General features: G+C 40.7%; 1 protein-coding gene across 1 annotated transcript in view; it reads left to right on the top strand.

Moving 5' to 3' along the window:
- Positions 1 to 8341: 8341 nt before the first annotated feature.
- Positions 8342 to 23874, top strand: part of TMCC1 (transmembrane and coiled-coil domain family 1) — a 251467-nt gene continuing 235934 nt past the window's right edge. The window contains exon 1 of the mRNA XM_021694924.2: positions 8342 to 8405. The gene's annotated coding sequence lies outside the window, so the exon portion shown is untranslated. The remainder of the gene's footprint in view (positions 8406 to 23874) is intronic.

Raw genomic sequence — 23874 nt, forward strand, 5'->3', positions numbered from 1 at the left:
TCTCACAACCCTGAGATCATGACCTGACCTGAAATCGAGAGTTGGACACTCAACAGACTGAGACACCCAGTGCCCCTCTTCAAAGAACTTCCTAATCCCTTTGAGTTTTTTGAGAGCCTATGTACATAAAAAAAACCCAAAAAACCAAAAAAACCTTTTTTTGTACATAGAATTTTCTGTATCATTTCATTTAAGCCATTCATTTTACCTAAAGCATCATACCAAGTCAGTACTAAGCTAATAAATTTAGGCCTGGGTGTGTTTGAAAGTGGAGCTTTGGCTGAAATTTTAGAACCTATGTTTTTTTATTAATATCATCATAAAAGAGATCTTTGCACACTGAGTTTTTACTGGCATGATGTATCAACTCAATTTTCCCATTACATATTTAATAGTGGTTTCAAATTTATATTTAGTGTTTTTCAATATACCCAAACGTTTAACTGAAGCTGAAAAGCAGTCATATAGTTCTTGGAAGATATTTTTTAAATTCAGTAATGTTAAAGGAGATTTTGACTGCACTATTCACTATGAAGTTTAAAAAATGCTTAAAAAATATATAGAATGGTGTATAATTTTTTCAAAGAACTTTGATTACAATGTTACATTTCCCCCATATACTTTTTTTTTTTTAAGATTTTATTTATTTGACAGAGAGAGACACAGCAAGAGAGGGAACACAGCAGGGAGAGTGGGAGAGGGAGAAGCAGGCTTCCCGCTGAGCAGGGACCCTGATGCAGGGCTCAATCCCAGGAGCCTGGGATCATGACCTGAGCCAAAGGCAGACGCTTAACCATCTGAGCCACCCAGGCGCCTTACATTTCCTCCATATACTTGCACCGTTGTTATATTACTGGCTTCTCAAATTATTTAAATTAAAAAAAAATTTTTTTTTTAAGATTTTATTTATTTGACACAGAGAGAGAGATAGAGAGCACAAGCAGGGGGAGCGGCAGGCAGAGGGAGAGGGAGAAACAGGCTCTCTGCTGAGCAGGGAGCCCGATGTGGGGCTCGATCCCAGGACTCTGGGATCGTGACCTGAGCCGAAGGCAGCTGCTTAACTGACTGAGCCACCCAGGCGCCCTGTGGCTTCTCAAATTATTTTTGTCAAGTTCTGTGTCTGTATTTTATTAAAAATTTTAAATAACTGGAGTGTCTGGCTCGCTCCGTCAGATGAGGGTCCAACTCTTGGTTTCTTTCTTAAGATTTTATTTATTTATTTATTTATTTATTTATTTATTTATTTATTTATTTATTTGAGAGAAGGAGGGAGAGCACAGAGGGAGAGTGAGAGGGAGAAACAGACTCCCCACTGAGCAGAGAGCCCAATGTGGGGCTCAATCCCAGGACCCTGAGATCACGACCTGAGCTGAAGGCAGATGTCTAACTGACTGAGCCACCCAGGTGCCCCCAACTTTGGTTTCCACTTGGGTCATGATCTTGGGGTTGTGGGATTAAGCCACGTGTCAGGCTCCATACTCAGTGGGGAGTCTGCTTGAGATTCTCTCTCTCACCCTCTGTTCCTCTCCCACTGGTGCTCTCTCTCTCTCTCTCAAACAAACAAACAAATAAATCTTTTTTTTTAAGATTTTATTTATTTATTTGATAGAGAGAGACACAGCGAGACAGGGAACACAAGCAGGGGGAGTGGGAGAGGGAGAAGCAGGCTTCCCCCAGAGCAGGGAGCCCATTGCGGGGCTCGATCCCAGGACCCTGGGACCACGACCGGAGCCAAAAGCAGACACTTAACAACTGAGTCAACCAGGCGCCCCAATAAATAAATCTTTTTAAAAAGTTTAAATAACTTTCTCTAGTGTGACAAAAATTCCCCAAAATGTTCACATATACAAGTATTTGAGTTTAGGAGCACCTGGGTGGCTCAGTTGGTTGAGCGTCCAACTCTTGATCTCAGCTCAGGTCTTGAGTTCATGCCCCATGTTAGTCTCCACGCTAGGCCTGGAGCCTACTTTAAAAAAAAGTATTTGAGTTTAGAAATCTACAAATTGAATCATAATTATTATCTGTGCTGCATATGTACATTAGGTATTGAATCTAAAATAATGAGTAACGTCTAGCACATTAAGGTAAGCTTATTCCAAAATAAATCTTTTTAAAAAAATATTTTTATTTATTTATTTTGGGGGGGGAGGAGCAGAGGGAGAGGGGGAGAGAGAATCTCAAGCAGACTCCCACTGAGTACAGAGGCCAATGCGGGGCTCAATCCCATAACCTTGAGATCATGACTTGAGCTGAAACCACGAGTCAGATGCTTAACTGACTGAGCCACCCAGGTGCCCCCCAAAATATGTCTTTTATAATACCTGCTAACATTGTAATAATTGGGTTTTATATTTATCCCCTGAGTAAGGTGTAATAGTTTTTTGGTGTTATTTGATTTTGCATAAATGTTCTTCCACAGTGTTACCAAATGTTGCCTAATGAATAATATTCCAATTTCCATACTCTTAAAAGTAACTGGGTAAGTGTCTGAGTGCTAGATATTACCTCACCAAGAGCAGAATCATTTATATAATGTTTTCAACAGGAGCACACCAATATTTTTTCCCATTTTATACAGTCTCTATCCTGGAACACTACCTTTCACTGTGTCCCATGTATCTCTGATGTTCTTTTCAGTGTTTTCCCTTCTTTTCTCTTTCTATGCTTTAATCTGGATACTTTCTGTTGTCCGTCTCTCAGTTCACTAATCTTCTGTTCTGCTGTTTCTAATCTGCTATGAATTACATCAAATAAATTCTTTTTTTTAAAGATTTTTTGTTTTTTAAGTAATTTCTACATCCAATGTGGGGCTTGAATTTGCAACCCTGAGATCAAGAGTTGCATGCTCTAATGACTGAGCCAGCCAGGCACCCCTAAATGAAGTCTTTATTTATTTATTTTTTTAAGATACATTTATTTATCTGAGAAAGAGAGAGAAAGAGAAAGAGAGAGAGGGAGAGGGAGAGAGTCCTAAGTAGACTCCGTGCTGAGTGCAGAGCTGGATACGGGGCTCTATCTCAGGACCCCGCTAAAACCAAGAGTTGGACACTTACCTGATTGTACCACCTAGGTGCCCCATGAATTCTTCTTAATAACAATTTTATTAAGGCATATTATACATACAATAAACTGTGCCTATTTATAAACTGCACAATTTGATGAACTTTGACATAGGTATATACCCATGAAACTACTGCCATAATCAAGATTCAGATCATTCTCATCACCTCCAAAAGTTTCTTTGTGCTCTTTTACTCCTCATCTCTCTCTCCATATCTGTCCTAGGCAATCATTGATATGTTGTCACTGTAGATTAATTTGCATTTTCTAGAATTTTATATGGAATTATACAATATGTATTCTTTTGTTTTTAGCTCTGTTGCTCAGTATAATGATTTTGAGATTCATCCCCATAGTTGAGTGTATTGGTAGTTCGTTCCTTTTTTTTTTCAAGATTTTATTAATTTATTTGACAGAGAGAGAGAGCATGAACAGTGGGGAGGAGAAGAGGGGCAGAGGGAGAGTGAGACGCAGCCTCTGCGCTGAGCAGGGAGCCTGATGCAGGACTCAATCCCAGGACCCTGGGAATCAAGACCTGAGCTAAAGGCAGACACTTAACCGACTGAGCCACCCAGGCACCCCTAGTTCATTTCTTTTAACGGCTGAGTAGTATAGATTTACTATAATTTGTTCATCCATTCACCTGTTGATGGGTATTTGAGTTGCTTCCAGTGTTTTGATACGGGGAATAGAGCTGCTACAAGTATTCTCGTACAAGTCTTGGTATGGGTGTATAAAACGTTTTCATTTCTCTTGGGTAAATACTTACATTTTTTGAGGTGTCTTTTTGAGGTGTCCACTCAGCTGTACTATAGTCTCCAGTTATTTTACACAATTCGATAGTAATCTAAGTGTTGCTATGAAGGCATTTTTATATGGTGTTAGTTGCTTTTTTTTAAGCAATCTAGTAGGTTTTTTCTTAAAAGATTTTTCAGTTTCTTTAGTGTTTACAATTGTGAATTTCTTTCTATCATTCATCATTATTTGTTAGCTGTGCAGTCTTTTTTTTTTAAAGATTTTATTTATTTATTTGACAGAGAGAGAGACAGCGACAGCAGGAACACAAGTAGGGGGAGTGGGAGAGGGAGAAGCAGGCTTCCCGCTGAGCAGGGACCCCAATGTGGGGCTCGATCCCAGGACCCTGAGATCATGACCTGAGCCGAAGGCAGACGCTTAACGACTGAGCCACCCAGGCGCCCCTAAATCCCTTATTTCTTATCTTCTACTCATTCTGCTTCTCTGAACCCTGACTGATACAGATTTTGGTCCTGGAGGTGGTTCTAGAGGAACAGAATATTTTTTTAAAATTTATTTTATTTTATTTATTTATTTTTAAGATTTTATTTATTTATGTGACAGAGAGAGACACAGCGAGAGAGGGAACACAAGCAGGGGGAGTGGGAGAGGGAGAAGCAGGCTTCCTGTGGAGCAGGGAGCCCCAATGCGGGGCTGGATCCCAGGACCCTGGGATCATGACCTGAGCCGAAGGCAGACGCTTAACGACTGAGCCACCCAAGAGGAACAAAATCTTAAGTTGAGTTTTCTGAATTGGTTCTGGGTTTTCTTGAATTGGTTCTCTAACCTGGTTTAAATCTAAAGGCACTAATGACTATTTTCAGTGGTAAAGAGGGTACTGGTAGTAGTCCATAGCATGATGAGGTACTGGATACTCCTAATCAAATACCTATAGAAAGGGAGGTCCTAAGTGACCATGTATTTTCTACCTTAGGATATTTTAGTCATATTAAGGAATATAATGGGATTGGCTGGTTGCTCCTAACTGCACTGAAGAAAATGGGGAAAGAAAAGGATGAGCTCAGGCCTTCAGTCCCCAGCCCTACCTATGCATAGATGACTTGAAAGCTTTTATATCTGCCTTGAAATAAACCCTTAGAGCCAAGAGTTCTGAAAACCAAACTCAGAGCCTCATTCTGCAAGTGGCTAATAGAGATGCTGCTTAGAGTCTGTGGCAGACCCCCTGAATCACAGTGCAGAACCTTAGGATTTTGGAGCAAAGCCCTGCCATCATCTACAGATAACTGCCCGCCTTTTGAGAAACAGCTTTTGGCTTGCTATTGCGCCCTAGTAGAGACTGAATGCTTGACCATGGGCCATCAAGTTTCCATGTGACCTGAGCTGCCTATCATGAACTAGGTGTTGTCTGACCGACTAGGCTATAAAGTTGTGCATAAATGGCAACACTCCATTATCAGTGAAGTGGTATATATGAGACTGGGCTTGAATGGGCACTGAAGTGTATAAGCAAGTTGTATAAGGAAGTGGCCCAAATGTCCATGGCCCCTACTCTTACCTGGGGAAGAGAAAACTTATTCTTGGTTTATAGCCTTGTGTACAAAGGTTCTGCACAATATGCAAGCACTGGGTGAAAATGGACTGCTGTAGTACTACAGTTCCTTTCTGGGAGAGTCTTGAAGAATAATAGCCTAGGAAAAGCCTCCCAGTTGTCAGAACTTCAAGCGCTGCACCTGGTTGCTCATTTTGTCTGAAGAAATGGCCAGAAGCTCTGCTGGTCTGGAGGTCTTGGTTCCAAAGGGAAGAATGCTTCCACCAGAAGACATAACAATGATTTTCTTGAATTGGAAACTGAGACTGTCATCTGGGCACTTTGGGTATCTCATGCCTCTGAATCAACAGGCAAAGAATGGAGTTCCTTATTATGCTAAGTGAAATAAGTCAGACAGAGAAAGACAAATATATGATTTCACTTACATGTGGCATCTAAAAAAAAAATAAAAATGAATGAACAAACAAACAAAAGCAGGAACAGACCTATAAATTGGGTTCCCTTAGGGAAGGGTGGTGGGGGGATGGGCAAAATGAGTGAAGGGGAGTGGTAGATACAGGCTTCCAGTTATGAAATGAGTAAATCACAGAGATGAAAGGTACAGAATAGGGAATATAGTCAATGGAGTTGAAATGGTGTTGTATGGTGACAGATGGTAGCTACACTTGTGGTGAGCATAGCATAGTATACAGACTTGTCGAATCACTATGTTTTACACCTGAAACTAATGTAAGAAGGGAGTTCTGTATTGGCTGGGGTGACTGATCCTGATTACCAAGGGAGAAATTTAACTGCTACTACACAGTGGAGATGTCTTAATAATAGTCAACTATATATTGCAGTATTAAGTTACAGGATGTCAGAAGCAGAAAGGGAACATCACCTAACGACTTTGCATCCTCTTTTGGGGAAAGTTATGTGTTTTCGGTTGTATGCAGGTTAGTTGTATCATATTAGGGGGAAGTATGACTTTGTTATTGTCTTTATCTGGAACTTAAGTATATTTAAGGAGATGTGTAGGAGTGGGATTGCTGGCTCATCAGACTTTTTAATTCTAGCTATTCTAATGAGAGTGTAGTGGTATATCATGGTAGTTTTAATTAGCAAATCCCTGGATTTGCTAAAGATGTTGAGCATCTTTTTATTGTTTACTGGCCATTTTTATCTTCTTTGGTGAAGTGTTTACTAAAACCTGTGCTCATTGTTTTATTGGATTGTCTTTTTATTACTCAGTTATAAGAGTTCTTCATATATTCTGGATAGAAGTCTTTTGTCAGATATATTGTATTGCAAATTCTCCCTCCCATCTGTGGCTTGCCTTTTCATTTTCTTAATGGTGTCTTTTTAAATTTAAAATATTTTAAAATTTCGATGTTCAACTTACGAACCATTTCTTTTTGTACCCTAAGAAATCTTTGCCTATTTCAAGATCACTAAAGATTTTTTCCATGTTTTCTTCTAGAAATTAACTTTAGTTAGTTAATTAATTAATTAATTTTAAGTAGACTCCACGCCCAGTGTGGAGTCCAACACTGGGCTTCAACCCACGACCCTGGGATCAAGACTTGAGCTGAAATCAAGAGTCAGATGCTCAACTGATAGTTTCAGCTTTCATGTTTAGAATCCATTTTTAGTTTCCTCAGGAGCCTCCTCCAGTGCTCCTGAGGTCCATTAATGCATCCCATCAACCTTAAATCTAAAAGTCAACCTTGCCACCTCCCTAGCCTTCACTCTTCATCCAGTCTATCAAATCCTGTTCCTAAGAAGTGCTCTTCTCTACCACCACCAGTTTACCTTGCCTTGACCATAACAGCAGCCTCCTAACTGGCCCCTCTGTACCAACTGTGAGCCCCCTCCAGATCACTCTTCCTACTGCTATCCAAATGATGGTTTAAAAATACAAGTAATGAAAAATCCTCACTGGCTTCCCAGATTCTCAAATTATAGGCTCAAATCCTTACCTCAATTATTGCCTACCTTTTCCCACACTCAACCCCACATTCAGTGGTCTTTCAGCGCGCCATTCTGGCCATGCCAAGCTCTCACCTGTCGGACCTTGTTAACTCTTTTCAAGTTGTCCTTTGGATTCCAGCCTGCATATCCTTGACTAAGCACCTCCACCCAACCCTCCCAGGTTCTCTTAGCACCATGTACCCCCCCAGAAGAGATCTTACTAATAACAAGTTTTAATGTTGTGTGTTTCTCCCTTTAACGTTGTCCTCCACCGGATTTAACTTCACAAGGCTAGGGACGCCTTTATTTCCATAACGTTCTCCGAGCAAGTGGAACAGGGCCTACTACACGGAAGAAGCCTCAATACATGTGAGAAACGAATAACTAAATTAGAAAAATGGGATAATAAAGAGATAGGCCGATGGCTGCTTGTGGTCCCTTCAGCGGTAATGCTGGACGGTAAATAGTAACAGTCTCGGTCCTTTTTGCAGCAGCGAACGAAAACCTGTTAGATGGGAGAAAAAAGGCGGTCTTTAGATCAAGGTAGGGAGAACAGGTGTGTGATCCCGTACAACGGCCAGAAGTGCGCTCAAGCCTGCGTCGCGCTCGAGCCTCGTTCCCCAGGAAAAGGGGCCAGATTGGAGGCTTTGGTCTCAGACGCTAACGCCAGGAGGAGCCCACCCGGAGCAGCATAGCATCACCTGCACCGCTTCGTCTCAAAAGCTCAGCCACCGCGTGGGTGGGCGGAGCCACGCCTTCCGGGGGCCGTCCCCGCCCCCTGAAGCGTGCGCGCGCCCGCCGCCGCCTCACGCGTGCGCGGCTGGCTGGGGGCGGAGGTTGTGGGCGGTGGCGGCGGGCGCGCGCGCTCTCGCTCCCTCGCGCCGGTTCGCGCTCCCGCGCCGGGGTTGAAGCGGCGGTGGCGGCGGCTGCGGCGGCTGCGGCGGCTGAGGCGGCGCGGGGGGAGGGCCGGGAGGGGGGTGGTTGGGGGGGGATGGACCCGGCGCGGCGGCTGCAGCGGCAGGAGCCGGCGCTTGAGCTCGAGCCACGGCGCTGGCGGAGACGCCGGCTGCTCCTCCCCTCCCCGCCGGTGAGTGAGTGCCCCCGCCCCGGATGCTGGCGGCGGCCGCGGCCCCTCAGCCCCTCCGCCTCGGGTGGGGAGAGTCGTGAGGTGAGCGTGGCCAGGCGGCGCCGCCGACGCTGGCCCGGCTTCCCGCTCGCGGCCTGGCGCCGTTCGGACCCTTGGTCGCCCCCGTTCGGGGCTGGAGCTCCGGGCCTAGGACTCGTCCTCCGGCATCCCGCCGGGCCTTTTTCTTTCCCAGCTCGTTCCGCTGTCATTTCGACCCTGGGGCTTCTCTCCCCACCCCCACTCTTCGCCCCCTTTTCAGCGCGCCCCTCCTCCAGGGCCGAGGGGAGGGAGGGGCGTGTGAGGAGTTGGGCCGGGGCCTGAGGGACTGTTTGGGAGTAGACTCTGGTGGAGGTCTGGGGTCCTACGAGCCCTCGCTCGTCCTGGTGTCCCCAGAAGTTGGCCACTGGGGCTCAGCCATTGCCATCTGAAACCAGTTTTGCACCTTTTGTTTTGATTTTGAACTTGTCGTTTGATGGGAGGAAGGAGCCCGCTGTACTGGGAACGGGGGAAAATAGGTGCTGTATGGTGTGGGTTGTGAGTCTAGGCTGGCTGGGCTTGGTCTAAGAGTGCCTTTTATTAATCCTTTTAGGAAGGGAAAAGGGGGCTCAGTGAGTTGCTCCTTCCCTAAAGGGCCAGAGATCGTTTATAGCTTGCAAACCCCTGCTTTTTTTCATTCTAAGCAGAGGTGTGTGTAATGTTGGTCCAGTTGTTGGTTTGGCTCATCCCTCAACAACATTGATGGTGAGGTGAATCTGCAGCAGAGTTTCTTGAAGCAGCCCACTTGAGCTGTTGGCTAATTTTCCCCCTTTTTCTTTGGTGACACCATACATATGAGTGTTGGTAGATTCTAGTCAAAGCTTTTGCGGGCTGCCTTTTCATCCTCACTTGTCACAGAGGAAGGGAAGATGAAAACACACACTCTAATCCAAAATGGTTGCTGTAAGTCTTACATACTCATAAGCACCTCCAGGAAAGGTCTCTGCATTCCTAAATTAGCTAATTCTTTAAAAAAAAAAAAAAATTCAGGGCTTAAAAAGCAGGTAGCTGCTTTAGAATAAAACTTTGATATGTTTAGGTCTTCTGACCAGTATGTTACATTTTGGGAGTGATTGGTTAAACCAAATCCTTGTCTTTGAAGTACCTGTGTATAGAAATTGTTGCAAAGGGGCGCCTGGGTGGCTCAGTTGGTTAAGTCTGCCTTTGGCTCACGTCATGATCCCAGAGTGCTGGGATCGAGCCCTACATCGGGCTCCCTGCTCCGCGGGGAGCCTGCTTCTCCCTCTGCCTGCTGCTCTCCCTGCTTGTGTTCCTTCTCTCACTGTGTCTGTCAAATAAATAAATAAAATCTTAAAAAAAAAAAAAATTGTTGCCTGGAGGAAAGAACCTTATGAAAATGTTAATGACAAGATTCCTCCAGGGGCTAGATACGTTTTTTTCTCCATTTGTAGATTAGAACAGTGAGACTGGAATTGTGAGTAGGTGGTAGTTTTACTAGTGTCCTGTAACACACCATGCTTATAGGTGGGATTTTAACTATATCTCGTCCTCTACCAACAGAGTTGGCTTCTATTTTTTTTGAAATCACACACCCACTCTCTGGCTAGTATAGAAGGATTAAAAAGCTGCTTCTGGTCTGTGGGCGGTAACCTTTTAATTTCTAAAGAGTTTTCAGTTGCTTACAAAATAGATTGCTGATCAGCATAGGAAAAATTTAGATATTAAAATTTCATTAGCATGTGATCAAGATCTGTTATAATTATGAGCATTAAGATTTGGCATGGTGTGGGTGCCGTGTACTATGTATAGGAAATTAGATTTCTCAGAGTATTTGTATCTTAAGATAAATAGAAGCGCAGTCAGCTGACAGAATGTTGTTACACCTTCCAGTGGTTGAGAGAATCTTTTATGAGCACAAAAAAACCTGTACAGTTTGATGAAGAAACCCAGTGACCTGGACTGGTTGGTGAGCACCATTTCTTTAAGCTGTTTGCTCCTTCTCTGTACTAGAATATTTCCCCTTTTCTGCAAGAGTTTTTATGCCTGTCATATATGTACAAAACATATAATGGCTGAGGGCTTAAGTTTAAATTCCTCAGAATGACATTTATGGATCACTCATTTATTTATTCATAAAGTATTTATTGAGTCCTTATTTTGTTCCAGGAGTTTTTCTAAGTACTGGGCTATGGTGGGGAACAAAATAGACGAGGTCCTTGTTACTGAGCTTTTTTCTGTGTGTATGAGAATGAGAATAGCAGGCAAACATGATAATTCCAGGTAATGCTATAAATCAGCAGTTAGCAAACTTTTTCTGTAAAAGACCAGAAAATAAATATTTTAGGCCTTATGGGCCATACAGTTTCTGTTGCAACTACTCTGTTGTTTAGTGTAAAGTAGCCACAGGCAGTACATAAACAGTGTTTCTATGTTCTAATTAAATTTTGGAATTTCATATCATTTTCCCATGTCACAAAATACTATTATTCGTGATTTTTCCCCCCCTTTGGCCATACTATAACATGGGACAAGCTGGATTTGGCCTGTAGGCTGTAATCTGGCCCTTTATAGAAAAAGTTTGCTGATTCCTGATAACAGCTATGAGGAAAATAACATAAGATGATGTGACCAGTGAGTGACTGGTGGGGGTCGTGGAGAGGCCTCACTAAGGAGAAGATACCTGAGTTGTGGTCTAAAAGATGGAAGAACTTTGCTGGCAAATGAAACAGCAGGTACAAAGATCTGTAGGTGGAAATGAGCTGCTCCTGTGTTCCCCAGCATTGAACTTTTTACATACCATGTCATTCTTGGCTTTGTCTTTCTTTCATTTTGTTCTTAACTAGGTTGCCCTCTTCCTGTCAGGTTTTAAAAGTCTACCCATAATAGAATCTAAGACTTGGAAGGAATCTTAACTTTCTACCCAATTGCTTTCTTCTAAAATGTGCTCAGTGATTTTTCAGCTTCTGTTTGAAACCTCTGATGACAGTAAATTCATTGCTTTGAGGTAGCCTATGAGAATTTTAGATAGCTCTAATTGTTAGAATGTTCTTCATGTTGTAATAGGATTCACCCTTTCTACCTTTTTTCCCTGATGCTGCCTTTCGGTGACCATGGAGGAAGCTTGCAGTGGAGTTGTCCTGCGTTCCCAGGATTCAGTTCTAACTGAAGTCAGCACTTGAAACAAAAATCGTATAAAATGAAAACTATACTTGAAAATCCTTTAAATTGTGGGGCAATTAGGTGGCTTGGTTGGTTAAGCGTCTGACTCTTGAATTCAGCTCAGGTTGTGAGTTTAAGCCTGATTGGTGTTGGGCTCCACGCTGGTTGTGGAGCCTACTTTAAAAAAAAAAAAAATCCCTTAAAATGCTTAAAAAGTACTGTGTGCATGTTTTTGTATATATAATGATATGTAATTCTTATGCACTTTGCAGACTGAGAGCCACAGAGCATTACTGAAGGAAGGAGCAGGAGGAAATAAATTATTACGTAGATATGTAGACCTTAAACAATTTTGCTTTTTAAAACAGCTGTCAAATCCCTATCAGAGAGTGGTGGATGGTGGAGAATTTTATGTGTTCCTGCTTCCTTGCAGGGCTAATTTTATTGTATTTTTACTTTAAGCCTTTATTACATTGATAAACGTTCAGAAATGTGTTGTGATATTTATGAGATAATATGTATGGAAGCACATGGTAAGTGGTCAATAAATGTTTGCAAGATTTAGATTTAAATTTTTGCTTTAGTGGGCTCATATGCACACTGTCCTTTGAAAAGTTGCAGAGAAGAACTTGGCCACCTGCTTCCTGTCTTTCCAAATTGGCATTTCCTCTTGTGGCTTTACCAAACAGCTGTCACTCTCTATGTCCTTGAGCGTTGGTCACATTTTACCAGAGGTCAGCTAGTAAGTTAAATGACAGTATGATGTTACTCTATTCTGCCACATGATTCTTAAAGTATTTGAACACTGCTGTTGTCTCCCATTTAAATCTTCACTTTTCAGGGCTAAATTTCATTTCTTTCATTTCTTTTAGTCTTGTTTCTTCACCCTCTGGTTGTTCTTATGAGTATACCAATTTATTCTTTTTTACTTTGGTACCCTGAAGTACATTTTAAGGTACAGACTCAACTTTTATCTCCTTGATGAAGTCTACTCTCATAATTCTAGACCTTCTCTATATTCCTAATATACTTTTATCTACGCTTCTCAGTTTAATATTTTCTTATATTTGTTTCATGAGCATATTTCTTACCTCACAGTGAGACAGTAAGCTTCTTAAGGGCCAAAACCATGTTTCAGGTATCTTTTGTGCCCATGCACTGAGTAAAATTTCAGGCATGCAGTAGTTTACAGTTAAAAAAAAAAAAAAAACTTTTAAAATAAACTTTTTCTTTTTTTTAGAACAGTGTTATATTCACTGCATTATTGTGAAGATAGTGCAGAGTTCCTTTCTATCCCACACCCAATTTCCCTTATTATTAACATCTTCTATTAGTGTGGTAAATTTGTCACAAGTAATGAACCAATACTGATACAGTATTACTAAGTCTATACTCAGAGTTCCACAGTTTTCCCTTAATGTCAAGGGGAGGTGGGGGGGGGAGAGGGAGAGAGAGAATCCTAAGCAGGCTCCGAGCTCAGTGCAGAGCCCAATGTGGAGCTTGATCTCACAACCCTGAGATCATGACCTGAGCTGAAATCAAGAATCGGATGCTTAACTGACTGTCACATTAAGGTGCCTCCCCTTAATGTCCCTTTTTGTGTTCCAGGATCCCATTCAGGATGCCACATTATATTTCATAGTTATGTCTTCTCAGCCCCTCTTGGTTCTGACAGTTTCTCAGACTTTCCTTGTTTTTAATGGCCTTGGCAGTTTCAGAGATAATTGATTAGGTATTTTTGTAGAATGTCCTTCAATTGGTACTTGTCTGATGCTTTTCTGATGGTTAGACTGATGTAATGTGATTTTGGAAAGACCACAGAGGTAAATTGTCATTCTCATCACAAATCAAGAGTACATACTAGTGATATCACTTGCCGATGTTGATGTTAACCTTGATCACCCAGTTTGTGGTAGTGTTTGTTTTCTCAACTGTAAGTTACCCTTTTGTTCCTCCCTTTCTGTGCCATTCTCTGGAAAAAAGTTACTGTGTGACGCCTTAATGAGTGATGAGTTATGCTCCACCTCAAGGGTAGAGTATCTACATAAATTTTGTTGCTCAGGTTGTTTGAGGTTTGGCTGTTGGGAACTCTTTCACTTGGCTTCTGTATCCCTTCCCTTTGACATACTCCCACAGTTATGTGTGAATGAGCACTTTCTTTCTGGAAACATACAATGCTCCAGGCTCATCTTTTATATATCATGTTCCAGTCCAGTAGTCAGCCATTTTTCTAAGGAGCCCTAGTTCCTTTTTTTTTGGGAAATGGTATTAGAAACTAAGATTTTGGGTGCTAGATGTGCTAGTTGCTACTTGAGTATTGTTACTTCTAGGCCATCTGAGTGACAGAACAAAGAGATAAATGTGTATAAATTAAGCTGTGTATATACACATCTGTAAATCTTTCTATATGTAATCATTTGTCTATATTAAACTAAACATGAATTCATACTGATGTTTCCAACTCTAAATTCCTTATCACTTGGATCATTCTAACCACCTCCACTTCAGTCAGAAACCTGGCTCCCATGCTCTGCTATCCATTTATATAATTCTCCAATTCCAGTATACATTTGAAGTGGTTTCAGAATTGTTAATCTGTGTATCTGTGGGAAACAACTTTATCGACTAGAACACAATGCTTATTGATAGTTCCTTTTGCCTTTAGTCTTACAGACTCTCCTTATTTCTAGCATTACTTGGTCAGCATTTTATCTGCTTTGTGAGGTTGTTTCATATTTGTAATAGATTTAGATTGTTTTGTCACATTCTGCATTCTATGCTGAGATCCCTTTACATCTTAAAGGATTATTTAAAAATTTGCATACATTGGGGCACGTGGGTGGCTCAGTCATTAGGTGTCTGCCTTTGGCTCAGGTCATGATCCCGGGGTCCTGGGATTGGCCCCAAGTCGGGCTCCCTGCTCCGGTGGGAAGCTTGCTTCTCCCTCTCCCCCTCCTTGTGTTCCCTTTCACTGTGTCTCTGTCAAATAAATAAATAAAATCTTTTTTTAAAATGTGCATACATTAAGGCTTATTCTCTGTGCTTTAAAACAGAACGGGTTTTGACAACTTTTAATATCTTATATTCGGGTGCCTGGGTGGCTCAGATGGTTAAGCGTCTGCCTTCGGCTCAGGTCATGATCCCAGGGTCCTGGGATCGAGTCCCGCATCGGGCTCTCTGCTCCTTGGGAGCCTGCTTCTCCCTCTGCCTCTCTCTCTCTCTGTCTCTCATGAATAAATAAATAAAAATCTTTAAAAAAAAAAATCTTATATTCACCATTATGGTGTCCTGTAGTTTCATTGCTCTAAAAAGTTTTCGCTCACCTATTTACCTCTCCTGATACCAGCCCCTGGCAACTGTTGATCTCTTTACTGTCCCTGTAGTTTTGCCTTTGCCAGAATGTCACTATTTCAAATTTTAAAAAGTATTTTGAATGATTTTTTTTATGAACACAACATTTTGTTAAGTAGTGGGAGATACAAGTACTAGACAACCAACACCTTAGAAACATTGTTTAACACAATTCATCATTTTAACCATTTAAAATGTACAGTTTGGAGGCTTTTAGGTACATTCACAATGTTGTGCAACCACCACTACTAACTCCAGAACAGTTTCATCAACCCAAAAAGAAACTTTGTATTAATTAAGCAGTTCCTCTTCCCATCCTCTGGCAGTCACCCCATCCTCTGGCAATCACTAGACTGATTTTTGTCCCTGTGGGTTTGCTGATTTTGTACATTTCATTTAAGTGGAATTATATAACATATGGTCTTTTATTTCTGACTTTTGTTTAACAATGTTTTTAAGATTCATCCACGTTGTAGCATATTTCAGAACATAATTCCTTTTTTGTGGATGAATAATAATCCATTGTATGGACATAAGACATTTTGTTCATTTATCAGTTGATGGACATTTGAGTTGTTTTCACTTTTTGGGTATTATGAATAATGCTGCTATGAACATCCATGGAAAGGTTTTTGTTTGAACATGTTTTAGGTTCTTTTGATAATTTTTATTTTCATATTGGAAAGGAAGTTACATTACCCAGTGGCTTATTTGGTGTAAAGTGCTGAAAGAATGCTCCTTTCTCTTGGCATGGTATTTATCAGTGAATAGTGAAATCACATAATTTTCCTGTTGTCTTTGTAGAGAATTTTGGTCCAGATGGGGCAACAGTAGGTAGCCTTCCCTAGAATTCTGTTAGAGGAACATCCTGAATTATGTTGTATACCATTTAGTTATCTTTCCTAGTAGCAAGTAGTATCTCATTGTGAAGTTGGATCAGAAGATCTGCTTGTGGTCTAAAGGAATCTCTGAGTGTATGAATTATTATTATTATTATTTTTAAATTTTATTTATTTGAGAGAGAGAATGAGATAGAGCATGAGAGGGGGGAGGGTCAGAGGGAGAAGCAGACTCCCTGCTGAGCAGGGAGCCTGATGTGGGACTCGATCCCAGGACTCCAGTATCATGACCTGAGCTGAAGGCAGTCGCTTAACCAACTGAGGCACCCAGGCGCCCTGTATGAATTATTTTTAACATTATGTATTCAGAGGGATAGTAGGCAGGATTCCCATTCTGTAATCTATTTGACATTAGTGATATTATAGAGGTTTTATTCTTATTAACCACATTCCCTCTGAGGTTTGGACTATAGTAAAGTGGCGTTAAATATTAGCGTTTTCTTTTTCCTGTTTTAGCACCCAATCCTGAAGCTTTGTGTTTTTTTTTTTTTAAGATTTTAATGGAAGAATTTTTTTTTTTTTTTTAAGATTTTATTTATTTATTTGACAGAGAGAGACACAGCGAGAGAGGGAACACAAACGGGGCGTGGGAGAGGGAGAAGCAGGCTTCCCCCAGAGCAGGGAGCCCGATGCGGGGCTGGATCCCAGGACCCTGGGATCATGACCTGAGCCGAAGGCAGACGCTTAACGACTGAGCCACCCAGGAGCCCCCAACCCTGAAGCTTTGTTTTGCAGTTATTGCTTCAACACCTTTGCTTTGATAAATTCAATTTCCTCAGCAAGACTTGGCAAAAGTGTTCTTCTTTTGCCAGTTTGGGGTAGCTTGACCAATTCATTGAAATCTAATGCTGTTTTTCATACTTCTTGAAAGCAAGGAACATTCTTTGCTAGCTTTACTTTTAAGTGACTTTGAGGTTCCACCAACATACTTTATCCCAAGAATATCTCTGTAGGCAAGCCCCCCCCTTTTTTTTTAAAGATTTATTTATTTGACAGAGAGAGACAGCGAGAGAGGGAACACAAGCAGGCGGGGAGGGAGAGGGAGAAGCAGGCTTCCTGCAGAGCAGGGAGCCCGATGTGGGGCTGAATCCCAGGACCCTGGGATCATGACCCCAGCCAAAGGCAGACGCCTAATGACTGAGCCACCCAGGCGCCCCAGTAGGCAAGCCCTTTAAAAGTGTTTGTGTAATACAACACTGGGCTGGAACCAAGAATATTTTAATTTTACTTGTCTAAAAGCTCATTATTACTGGACCAATAACTTATACCTTGGGACAGTTTTTTTTGTAGAAAAGATAATATTGACTCTACAGGGATGTTGTGATAGGAAATGAGTTCTATTAATCAGGGTACTTTATTTTTTGAAGACAAGCATTTTGGAAGATAGATGTATTGTGAAAATTTTTGTTAGTGCTTTTTCCCCTATATTTTAACAATGTAAATGAATCTGTTATCTCATTATAATAAAAGCCTTTGTCAAATATTGTATCTATATTCTGTTTACTACTTCCAATGCTCTTCATTTTCCTGTGTAGTTCCAGATTTCTACTGGTACTTCTTCTGAATGAAGGACTTCTTTAACATTTCTTGTAGTGCAGCTTTGCTGGTGATGAAGTTTTTCAGCTTTTGTATGTCTAAGGAAGTCTTTAATTTGCCTTGATTTATAGAAGCTATTTTCACTAGATATAGAATTCTAGGTTGACAGTATTTTTCTTTAAGTGTTTTAAAGATGTTACCTCATTGTCTTCTGGTCCACATTGTTTCCCGTGAGAAGTCAGCTATCATTCTTTATGCCTCTGTATATAATATGTGGTGGTTTTCTTTTGGCTGCCTTCTATTTTTCCTTCAGTTTTTAAAAGTTCTGGTATAGTACATGTAACATAAAATTTACCATCTTAACCATTTTAATTGTACTGTTCAGTGGTATTTAGTACATTCCTATCATTGTGCAACTATCACAACCATCTTTTTCCAAAACTCTTCATCTTGCAGAAGTGAAATGGTACGTATTAAAAAAGCAACTCCCCATTCCCCAAGCCTCTGGTAACCACCATTTTACTTTCTGTTTGTGATTTTGACTACTTTAGGTAATTCATGTAAGTGGAATCATAGCAGTAGTATTTGTCTTTTTGTGACTGGGTTACTTCACTTAGCATAATGTCATAAAGGTTCATCCATGTTGTAATATGTGTCAGAATTCCTTTCCTTTTTGAAGCCAAATAATATTCCATTGTATGTATAGACCACATTTTGCTATCCGTTTTTCTGTCAGTGGACGTTTGTGTTGTTTCTATGTTTTAGCTATTGTGAATAGAGCTGTGAACATGAGTGTACAAATACCTCTTTGAGGTCCTGCTTTTAGTTCTTTTGGGTATGTACCTAGAAGTGGAATTGCTGGATCATATGATAATTATGTTTAAATTTTGAGGAATTGCCATGCTGTTTTTCACAGTGGCTCTGTTGTTTTCTCCACATTCTTGCCAACATTGTTATTTTCTGTGTGTGTGTGTTTTTTAATAGTAGCCATCCTAATGAGTATGAGATGGTATTTCATTGTGGTTTTGATTTGCTTTTTTTTTTTTTTAAGATATTATTTATTTGAGAGAGAGTGCACGCAAGTGCGAGCATGAGTAGCGGGGAGGGGACAGAGGGAGAAGAAGAAACAGAAGAGAAGCAGACTCCCTGCTGAGTAGGGAGCTGGGTGCAGGGCTTGATCTGAGGATCCTGAGACCATGACCTGAGCCGAAGGTAGATGCTTAACTGACTGAGCCACCCAGGAACCCCTGATTTGCATTTTCTTTCTTTTTTTTTTTTAAAGATTTTATTTATTTATTTGAGAGAGAGAATGAGATAGAGAGAGCATGAGGGGGGGAGGGTCAGAGGGAGAAGCAGCTTCTCCGCTGAGCAGGGAGCCCGATGCGGGACTCGATCTTGGGACTCCAGGATCACAACCTGAGCCCAAGGGAGTCGCTTAACCAACTGAGCCACCCAGGAGCCCTGATTTGTATTTTCTTAATAATTAGTTATGTTGAGCATCTTCATGTACTAATTGCCATTCATATATCTTCTTTGGACGAATGTCTATTCAGGTTCTTTGTCCATTTTTCTGTTGGGTTCATTTTTTTGTGGTTTGTTGAGTTGTAGGCATTCTTTCTATATTCTGGATATTAATTACTTATGAAATATATAATTTGCAAATACTTTCCTCCATTCTGTATTCCTCTGGCTGCCTTCTTTTTTTTTTTTTAAGATTTATTTATTAATTTTAGAGAGAGGGCAAGCACATGTGTATGCAAGCAGGGGGAGGGGCAGAGAAAGAGGGAGGAGGAGAATCCTTTTTTTAAAAAAATGTTTATTTTTATTTATTTATTGGAGAGAGAGAGAGAGAGCGTGTGCACTAGCAGGGGGGAGGGACAGAGGGAGAAGCAGATTCCTTGACGAGCAGGGAGCTGATGCGGAGGACTTGATCCCAGGACCCTGGGATCATTACCTGAGCTGAAGGCAGACGCTTAACTGACAGAGCCACCCAGGCACCCGAGAAAGAGAATCCTTAATCAGACTCCCAGCTGAGCATGGAGCCTGACATTGGAGCTCTATCTTCTCTGGCTGCTTTTAAGATTTTTTTTTTTCCCTTACCTCTGGATTTAAGGAAATTGATTCCAAGTATTTCTTGGAGTTTTAGCTTTCTTCGTTTCTTGAGCTTAGTGTTTGTTGAGCTTCTTTGATCTGTAGGTTTGTTACTTTCATCAAATTTAGAAAATTTTTGGATATTGTTTTTTTAAATCTTCCACCTGCCAAGATTCCAATTACACATATGTTATTAAGCTCCTTGAGTTTGTCCCATAGCTCACTGATGCTGTGCCCTTTTTTCTTAGTTTTCTTGTATTCTGGGTTTCATTTTGGGTAGTTTCTATTATTGTGTCTTTACATTCACAACTCTTTTCTTCTGCATTGTCTTATCTACTCTTAATCCCATTCAGTGCATTTCATTTCAGTTTACTATATATTCTATAATTTGTAGTTTGATAGAAATGCAGTGACATGGCAGGTGTCAAGAAATACTATCTTAATATGCTGCCAAAATAAAACATTCCTAATTCTGTAAGCTATCTGAAGGGTATACAAAACCACTATATGTGTTAAATTAACCTTATCTCTTGGTTTCCACATTGACTTCGTTTTTCTGCCAGACCTACCTATGTATTTTTTTCATGTTATTTTATATTTTCTTTTGACGTAGATACCTGCTGACATAGACATCTGTTTTATAATATTTGTTTTTTAAGGCACCAGAGTGCTTGGTCTGTATGCCAAACTACTTAATATTATTTATCTGTATTTGGTTGTATGATATGAGCATCATCTTGCTATAAAAAACATGAAATAAATTTTTTTTTTAAAGATTTTTATTTATTTATTTATTTGAGAGAGAGAATGAGATAGAGAGCATGAGAGGAGGTAGGTTCAGAGAGAGAAGCAGACTCCCTGCCGAGCAGGGAGCCCGATGTGGGACTCGATCCAGGGACTCCAGGATCATGACCTGAGCCGAAGGCAGTCGCTTAACCAACTGAGCCACCCAGGCACCCAACATGAAATAAATTTTTATACTTTGTTTTACTATACTGCTTATTTATTAGTAATCAGAGAGCTGGATTACCTGCTGAAGTGTACCTTTGATTGCAGCTGACATTGATAACCCCAGTGCCACCTGGGCTTGGCCACTTCTATTACCTCCATGTGATCTTTCAGTATTACTAATATCAACTTAAAACATTTTGCAGACTGACAACTGGTAATTATTTGCCAGCCAGTCATTTGCATTTAGTAGTATTTCTCCTCTTGCTCCCTGTCCCAGCAGGTATTACTTTGTCGAGGACACACCCACAGTTAGCACTTTCTTCAGATGCTGACACTTGGTGAACAGCAACTCTTGATCACAAGATTAGAAGACAAAGTCTCCATCCTCCCAGGCTGGATCTCTTTTCATATGGATCTTCTGTTTCTTTGTCCTTTTAAAAAATAACTTTTTGGGAAATACTTTGGATTACAACTGTTCATCCTCATCTGTGCAAAGAAAGGAAAGCTGTTGTGCTGGGATTTTGAGGAGGTATGTCTTTTTTCTTGTATTGCAAAACTGCATCACTTAGGTACTCAGAGCATTAGACAATAATGACTTAACATTGACTCTTTCCTTACTAGAACTTCATTCTTATTCATTCACTTGTTCCATCTTCCTTTCTCCCATTCTCTCTCTTTTTTTTTAAGCAATTGTCATATAACTTAATTAGAACTTTTCTTGTTGTGTGGATATAACAGCTCATTTCTTACATTCTTCCTGAATGTCATTGGACTCTGGGTTAGACTTACAAGTAACAGGAAGCTGTTTGAATACTTATGCCTCAAGTCGGGATTGTGACTTGGATGAACAGTTTGTTCTCATTCTGCATAGACATGGAAACTTAGTATCTTTAGGGTAATATGTAGCTGTATGATTTTGTAGTCTGGTTCAGTATCATTTGCAAGAAGAGGTATGATAGTAGAGATTTTTTTTTTTTAAGATTTTATTTAATTATTACAGATAGAGAGAGAGATGCGGGACTCGATCTTAGGACCCTGAGATCATGACCAGAGCCAAAGGCAAAGGCTTAACTGACTGAGCCACCCAGGTGCCCCTGATATTGGAGAATTTTTAACTAAAAATTGACAGACTTCAATCCCAGTTTTGACATTGTTACTGCCATGCTTTGAGTTATAGTATGGTTGTTTTCTCATCTCCAAAATTGAGCTTATCATTACTTGCTTTACATAAACCTCATGGGATTGTTGTGGGTCAGAGGAGAAATTTTGTGTGGAAGACTATTATATCAGTATAAAGGCTTGTTACTGCATTGCAGAGAGCTGTAGGCATCTTTCTTCTTTTTACTTTTTTTAAATTTATTTTTTTTTAAGATTTTATTTATTTATTTGACACAGAGAGACACAGCGAGAGAAGGAACACAAGCAGGGGGAGTGGGAGAGGGAGAAGCAGGCTTCCCGTAGAGCAGGGAGCCCGACGTGGGGCTCGATCCCAGGACCCCGGGATCATGACCCGAGCCGAAGGCAGATGCTCAACGACTGAGCCACCCAGGTGCCCCATCTTTCTTCTTTTTAATCAAAGACTCAGTTTTTATTTCTGCAGACTTTTTGGTGGTACAGCCCTGTTATGAATCAGATTTTTACATTTCCATACTTAATCATGGATGAACAGTAGTGCTTACAGTGCCTAATTACATGGTAGGTGCTCAGTATATTTTAGAAAGTGGATTTGTTGAATGTGATGCTAAGAAAACATCAGTTTGCATGGTAAGGAACCATTTTACAAAATCTATTGGATAGTGTTTTGAAGAGAAATATCATTTGTTTATTTTATGCATTTAAAAATATTTAATGAGGGCTAACTAGGTTCTGAGCACTGGGGAAGAAAACAGATTTCTGCTTTCATAGAAGTTAATTTATGTTTTATGTGGGGAGATAGAATAAACAAGATAAAAAATAAAAATCATTATTTTATAATAAGTTCTAATGAGAAAAGTAAAAGCAGGAAAGAAGAATAGGGCATATTGAGGGGGGAGGGATTGAGTGGTCATAGATGGCTCACAGAGAAGGTGACATTTGAGTGAAAGCTTGAAAGGTGTGAGAGAGTAAGCCATGCAGATAAATGAGTGATGACAAGTGCAAAGGTCCTGAGACAGAAACTTGCCTGGGAAATGGCAAGAATTGGAGGGGGGGGAGGAGTAGGTGCTTATCTTGTGGTGCCTCAGGGAAGTAATTTCCAAACTTTAATGTGCATATGGTTTAAGTAGGTGGTGGTTGTTAAAACTCAGATTCTAATTTTGTAGGTTTCAGGTAGGGTTCATTTCTAGCATGCTCCCAGTTGCTGCTGGTGCTGTTGGTCCTTTGTAGGGCTTTAGCTTTTAGGCTAAGTGAAATGGGAACTCTTCAGAGGGTTTTGGGTAGTGGTATGACATGATCTGATTTCCATTTTGACATCATGCCTCTGGCTGCTGTGCTGGTAATAGGCTCGTGGTGGATTTGGCAAGAGATAAGGCAAGAACACCAGTTAGGAGGCTATTGCTGTAATCCAAGTGAAAGAAGACGACAGTTTGCACTGTGGGGTGGCAGTGAATGTGCTGACACATGGTCTGGTTCTGGATATATTTTTCAAGTAGAATCAGCTGGTTATGCTGATAGATTGGATGTGTGCTCTGAAAGGAAGGAAGGAGTTAAGGACAATTTGAAGGTTTTTGCTCTAAGTTCCTGCAAGGACACCATTTATTCATATGGGAAAGACTGAAAGAGTAACAAGTTTGGAAGGGAAGAATGGGAGCTCAGTTTTGGACATATATTATAGATGCCTACTAGACTTAGTAGAGATGTTGAGGAGGTAGCTGGTTTATGAATCTGGAATTTAGCTACTGTAGGTGTACCGCCGGGTGTTACTGACAAAAACATTATATTTAAGTCAGGAGGCAGGGTGAGGTCACCAAGGGAATGAATAGAGATAAAGAAGTTGAAAAACTTAATTAAGTCTGGAGTGGACCAGAGGTTAGAGGTCTTTAGAAGTGAGGAAGATGAGGAGGAACACTCAAAGGAGACAGCATCAGCCAGGGAAGTAGGAAGAAAGACAGGTGAGAGGGTATCCTGAAGCCAAATGAGGAAAGTTGTTATCAACTGTGTTAAATACTAAACAGTTATGAGGAGGGCTGAGAAATAACCATTTCATTTAGCAGTGCGGAAATTATTGGTAGTCTTGGTAAGAATAGTTTCAGTGAGGCAATGGGAGTAAAAATCTGATTGGAGATGTTGCCTTTCCAATAGTAAAACAGTCCTAAACCCTGATGAGGTTGTATTTAGGTAAAAATCTGCAACTCCTGATAAATGTCTAAGATAGGAGAAGATTAAGATGTTTAAGTACTGTTACTAGTAACTGGTTTGATTAATTGCTCATTTAAATTGCAAAATGTGCTTTGAAATCTTTAGGATAT

Source organism: Neomonachus schauinslandi, chromosome 1, assembly GCF_002201575.2.
Source record: "Neomonachus schauinslandi chromosome 1, ASM220157v2, whole genome shotgun sequence".
Classification (NCBI taxonomy): Eukaryota; Metazoa; Chordata; class Mammalia; order Carnivora; family Phocidae; genus Neomonachus; species Neomonachus schauinslandi.